Genomic DNA, 6993 nt, shown 5'->3' on the forward strand with positions numbered 1-6993 from the left:
AGTGGATTAAATTTCCCTTGCTGGCAGGAACTGGCCTTAAATGAAAGTGTTTTCAGGGTTTATTCATTTTTCCCACACCAAAAAAAAAAAGATAGAAAATCAGTCTGAATTTCAAACCACTTTGATCTCCGGGTATATTTTATAAACTATTGTCTGAACCTCTGTGAGCTCCTGTGGAGTAAAACCCAATTACAGTCCCCCAGACTGTGGGCTCAAATAATTCTAAACCAGATTTTTCACAATGTCACTGATGTGTTGAACACCACCCAGCAGCTTAGAATCATAACCTTCTTCTTTTGCGTTATGCTTCCTTGCTGTAATCAGTTCAAATACTCATCACCACATAAGCCTCACTCCTCACCTCCACAAAATGCTTTCCAAAACACAGCCCCTTTTGGTTTAAAAAAAGGGCTGCATCGCCGAGTACGGTTTTGACAAGTTTTGGATGGAGACAGGAAGCAAGACTGAAGATCACTGTAGGGAGCAACAGGGAAAAGCAGAAAAGAAGAGTTCATTACAAAAACCTGAATTAAAAAAACACCTAGGAAAAGGAGGAACTGTGTGATTTTGTGGAAGTGCTGGAGGACAAGATAATCTTCTATTTGCAACACTCTCTTCTTCTGGTAGATCCATTATCAAAGTCATGGGTTATGGTGCAACATAACCTGAAGTTCTTAAACTCATGAGCTTGCTGTGTAATTCTTCCTGCAGCCCTGGGTGAAGCATCATGTGTCTCAGTAGCAGAGCATCAGGTGACATCTCCACACTAATATAGATTTTCCTTTGGGTGATGTATGCGCTAATGTCAAAAAAACACACTTGCCAAAAGCTAAATGTAAATTTCTTCCTACAAAGGCAGCCTCTCACAGATGGAGTTTGTGTTGGCCTGCATCTATAACATATATGCCAAACATATTTTAGTTTTAAGAAAGTTGCTTTAATGGGAAAAAAAAAATTTAAAAATTTATACAATGTACCACTGTAGTTACAATTTTATATTTTGAATATGTTTGCTTACTGTGTAGATTTGTGTGTCCAGCAATTAAAAGTTGAAAGAAACAGAGTAAAGAAAAGCAACGAACAAATGAAGGAAATAACATTTTCATTTTCACTAGCAGTACCAGCTTCAAGGCGCTTCGCTGCAGATAAACCTTCTGATTGCAGGTATACGGAAGAGAACTCAAACCATGGTGAGTCGCTTGCTCCATATTTTCATTTGTCTGGTTGTATCCTACTGCTTGCTCCCATTGTTGTCACACAACTTGTCTCAAACCACGTTTGCAGGAGAAAGGCTTTGTAAGCTTTCCTTGGAGGCTGGCTGCCGCTCAGTAAAGGACCCTCTCGCTGTTCATGTCTGTATAGATACACCTGCCTATGCACTGTGTCAAGTCTGCATTACTTTTTTTCTCATTTTTCTGTTCTGCAACATTTCTTAGTTTTATTGAATGGTTCCTCATTGACTCAAAAAGATCAAAAGAAAAATGTGCTTGTGTGAAGTATTTGATCATTCCTGTCCTATTAGAGAAAACGCACAGATACTCTAGGAAGTGTCAGATGGTTAGATTAGCGACAACCGAAGCCTGATTCCTCTTTTTTTGTTACTGATTTAACTAGCGTGTTCCCTAAATGCTACAAGATGCACTAGTGAAGGCCATAAAGGCTTTTCATCTGAGATGAAGCATAAAGGGAGAGGCAGAATCCTCTCACAACAATTAATCACCACAATGCATCAGATACACAGCAATACAGGTAATACCCACCCTGGAGAGCCACCGGGGTTGCTATTTCATAAGACGTGCCTCCAAAACAAGGTGTTTCTCTGAACAGCTTCGCATAACCGTGTAGTCAGTGCAGACGGATGGAATAAACGGGGGAGCAGAGAAGCTCCTGGCACTGGCAATTAGTGCACGGTGCAATATCACAGCATCCAGGTGTGGTTTTAACCCAACTTAGTATGAATCTGTCTGGAACCCAAAGGACCTCTGTATTTAGAACCACTTACAAACTGAAGTTTAAACTTCCTAGTTTCTAATTATGTCTGTTTATTCAAACTGAGATTTTGCCGTTGCTCTTCTCAAGAGTCCCAACTATTTGACTAGCTGACTTGGTGAATAAGGCAATTGAAGGTACAAGAGCATCTACTTCTCCATAATTCTCAACCAACACAGAGCCACAAGCAGTAGTAGTTTACCCTAGAGAAAAGCCTAGAAAAAAAGCAGGTTTTCCACCATTTGTTGCCTAGAGAGGTGCTGAGTAGGTTTAGATGAACTGGCAACAAAAACTCTCTTGCTTCTATGGAAGTGCTCTTGCCCTGTGACAGGCAAAGCAAACTCCCTAAAATCCTCATTATAGAGTTGTGTTATTTTTGCTAATAACTACATTAGCATGAGTCTGACTGTAGAGTAGTTATGTCCTTAAAATCTGGAGATTAATTGATAATTAAAATCAGAAGAGGTACACCAGTTCAGGAATTTACATACCACAGCAGGAATCCTAAATGCATCTGATTGCAACTCAACACTGAGGGAACTTTTTTGTTTGAGAAAAAAAAAAGCAATCAATGACCACTGATGATATTCCTAGGAATATCACTAATGGGGAAAAAAAAAAATAAAACCACTATTGGAAAGACTATTTTTAAGTTGTGGTTTACTCCTAGAGCCCTGTGAGACTCACCTATGACATTAGCATAATCTGATAGCGATGTGACATCTCCGTTCAAATCCATCCTTTCCTCAAGGACATCAGGAGAGGTGAAAGCTGACAGCATTTCTGTTACACCAGCAGAGCTGTGGGTCAAGCGAGCACCACACCAGCCGAATTTGACCTTGTGTCGCGACAGCTCCCAAAAGATCCTACAGTAAGCACTGATGTGTTCAAGGCCACACATGCTGGCATCGCAACGAGATCTCCACTTTAAGGGCAACGTTGAGGGCATCTTTCATCCTGGGGCAAACACAGAGCATTGGAAAGATGTTCTGCTACAAAAATTTTGCGACAAGCTGCCATCATTTCCTGCAGGGCAAATACAGGAGTCTACTGTTGAAGACAAGCCATCAAAGCCTGCCTCAGGTGCTGACAGCGCTTCTTTAACACATCCGCTTCTCTAACACAAGCCTTATTCTCAACAACAGCTGCTACTGATCGAGATGTTACTGATCGGGCATCTTCTCCTTGTCGGCTAAAAGGCAAAAGCAAATCTGTCGGAAACAACATGGCCTAGCATCTTGTGGGCAGAGGGCTAGATCAGCTTCTAGTCTGCCGACTGCGTACTCATATCCAGTACAGTGAGCCAAATGTGCTTTTATACAGGCCTGAGGAAGACCAATTGATCTTTCGGAGGCAGGAGAGAAGGCTGTGTGACGATGAACGGGCTAGGCTCATTTCCAGCCACCTGACCCGTCTGCCATCTAGTGTATGTTCAGGACATATTTCCAGCTCAGCACAGCAATAGCTGGAGAACAAAGAACAGAATTAGTCTGGACTAACGTGGCACGTTACTGATAGAGTACGCTGAAATAGCTTAGCCTTTTCATCCCAGGACCCTGCATTATGTAAAGAGGGCATATCCCCCAAAAAACAGCTTGCCAGTAGCAATTCAATTACAATGCTCGTGTTTGTTCTCAAAAACACAGCAGACAAAACCCAGCACTTACTCAGCCATAAAAGAATCAGCAGGTTACATTTTCAACAACCAAACATACCACACTTACACATGATAAACTAGGTGTAGCATTCTAGGTATACTACTTTCAAAATTAGTTATTTAGCTGCCTCTTCGGAACAGAACTGCTTGTGCTAGGTATGCATAAACACTGAACAAACCAGTGGTTCCTCTGCCACACCGAACCCAAGCATTCAGATTAGTATATCAGACATCATTTTGTTCCCCTCTGTGCCAAACAATCAGCCATTTTCCATAATTCATCATTGCCGTACACCCACCAATTTCGATTGTTTTTCTTTAATGAAAGCTTCTCATTTGGAAGGTGAGTAAGTAATACAGGATAGTCAATTTGACTTAAGAAACAAGGATGGAGCTGAGAGAAGATTATGTTTCTACAGATCTCAGTAACTTTTCCATGCGGATCTGTGTTTTCTCAGGGAAATCAAATTTGTGAAGGAACAACGAGACATTTTTTATAGACACACATATATATATATATATATGAACACATACACATTCTTTGTTGATTGGTCTCCAAATCCATGGAAAATAGTCACAATTATTTTGGAATTATCAAACCCAAACGTACACCCATGTTCAACAGTTATTTAACCTAAAAACAAAGTTACAATGCTGTTGAGATCCAAACGCAGACAGCTATAACAGACGAAGTTCAGGGAACTCTGCGCTATGAACAAGCGAGTCATCTCTGGGAATGCATTAAAAACAGGCACAGCAGTGTGGAGCTAATTGCTGCCTACCTGGGCTAATTAGCTTTTATGCAGCAGTGCAGTAGTGCAGCCACCCTGCTTGTGGATCTGGCGCTGTCTTGCAACTAAGATGATGACCTTGAATCGCTGTAATGCCTGGGCAGCGCCGTGACTTGCAGTCATCTTCCACGGAACAGAAGACAAAAAGAATTAAGTCAATTTTGTAATGGTCCATGATGAATCCTGTTGTCACTCCGACTTCAATGAATACAAACATATGCATATTTTGCTAAATTAAGACATACATGTGCGTGAGACCAGTCTTCTCAGCAATATGGTAAGTCTCCCATCCCCTCTTCTGGTGCTGCACTATCACAGCAGTAATGTCACGGCAACTTTCCCTTCCCTGTTTCCTTCAATACGCACTTAGGCTAAAATCAGCTGCTGGCTGCTGGGACAGTAACATCTCAGAGTCATTGCCTGCAGAAAGGCTTCTAACTAGAAGTCCTTTTGTCGGTGTAACCTTGTGGGAATAAGACAAAAAGATAAAATTAACGTGCCTCTTAAGTTTAAAATATTGCTTTTGAGTTAAGTTGTTTTCTGCCTGACACGTACAAGAATAGCTAAATTTTAACATGGACCTGGGGCTCGTGTTTCTGTTGTACAGCACGGGGTTGAGCAGAAGAACAGGGAAGCTGAAGCAGAGGAGAGATGGCTGTTACAAGAATCATTCTTTTTGTGTGTTCAATTTGCCAAGAGAACTTGGAAAAAAAAAAAAGTCAATTTAATCTTTGCTTCATTCAGACACCTCATGGACCGGGAACAAGTCTGGATCTTTTAGTTTGACTGCCCACATGCCCCTCATTTCAACGAATGCAGTACCAGCAGTAAGGTCTCAATCTCTTTTTTTTTTCTCTTAAGCTAAAGGAATAGCTCCGCTCACACAGACTGTAGATCAGGCAGTATAAAGGGCATCAGTCACAAACATTTAGCAAGTTTGTTACATGCATTTAAAAATTAATAGTGAAGCTACAGCAATGAAACCTTGCTGCAGCACTCTGCTATTAAATCTCTGCTTGGGGAATTTTTAGGAAGTTTGGATTAGGAAGGTCCTACTGGTCCTATTAGTGGGAAATAATGTGGTTTATTGGTATTTTTATTTCAACAACTCTGTGAAAGTGTCCATTGGGCAAACCTGCCTTCTCCACTTCCCACGGGGTACCTATGAATAAATATGCGTTAAAGCTAGTGTGGTTCATTGTGCAAAGCAGGGACGCAAAATGCAAAAAGTGAAGAAAGACCTCTTTGCTTCTAGTTTGGGGCAGGGGAAGGAGGACATGCAAGAGGGGGTCTCCAGGTGTCAGGGCAGTGGGCTGGGGAAGGAGTGGTACAGGACCTCCCTGTGGCAGGGTACAGCAGGACTACAGCCGCTGCTGCTGAATTTAAGAAGGTGGAAGGAAAATCGGATTCAAATTGTAAATTCAGTGGGTCCAAGGCACAGGGCAGAAAACATTCTCCATTTGTATAAAATATAGATTTGTATGTAAATATTCAACAATAACTTCTCTAGTAATGAATAAGAAATAAATTGCGTATTTGATGTATGATAAAACCATTATTTTGCCCAGATGAGGCAGATGACACTTGATTTATATTGTCTTGCAAAAGCTTCAGACAATTAAGGAGAAAACTGTTCTGAGACTTATTACATTGACAAAATTCTGGTACAGCTAACAGCAATATGATTCACACAAGGATCGTCTGGCATGTAAAGCTCGTTTTAACAGATACCAATGTGACATACATAAAGCTGTCAGGCTTTCTCTAAAGGACAGTCATCCACGTCATGTTTCAAGTGCCAAATTAATTATATTTGACATTTAATTTATAACCTAAGGTATTTTAGGTTTGGAACTTGACTATGATAACAGCAGATTAGAGCAGCTCTCTGTTTGACAGAATCGATTTTTCAAGTTATTTTCCTTGTGTGTGAGGGTCTTGATTCATATTTTTGTGTATCAAGCTTGCGTACAGGACACTGATACCTCTAAGCAAAGTAGGCTTCGCTCGCCTCCTCCCCCAGCCATTCCGCGGTGAATTGTTTTGCACTTTGAAGCAAGTTTTTTCTGCAGTCTTAATCACAAAGCTCCACCTAATGGAATGAGGGGAGAACTGTGCACAGAGAAAGAAAGGCAGAGAGACACGGTTAAGAACTGTTATCAAGGGAAAACTGCTACACAACTGTAAGCAGTTAATCTTCTCCACCTAATTTTATAAAGTCTCCCCTTCCAAGAACTTTAACATTCTGAAGTCGGAGGAGAGCCAAAAAAAAAAAAAAAAAGCTTTATCTTTTCATCTGACTGAAATGGTAAACTTCTTTTTATTGTTACTGATAGATTCTTCAATCCATCTGCACTAATATTTCACACTGATATGTCTCATCTTCTGCTTTCCAAATCATTTAATAATTATAAATATATAAATAACCTGTAAATGTAAGTATATATTTACTGATACATGGTTCAAACAATCAATTAGCTTTTTAAAAAATTGGCAAAATATTTCTATGAATTTACAGTCTTAAATCATTCATTGATGTCACACTGGAGCACAGCT

Source organism: Larus michahellis, chromosome 2 (genome assembly GCF_964199755.1).
Source record: "Larus michahellis chromosome 2, bLarMic1.1, whole genome shotgun sequence".
Lineage (NCBI taxonomy): Eukaryota > Metazoa > Chordata > Aves > Charadriiformes > Laridae > Larus > Larus michahellis.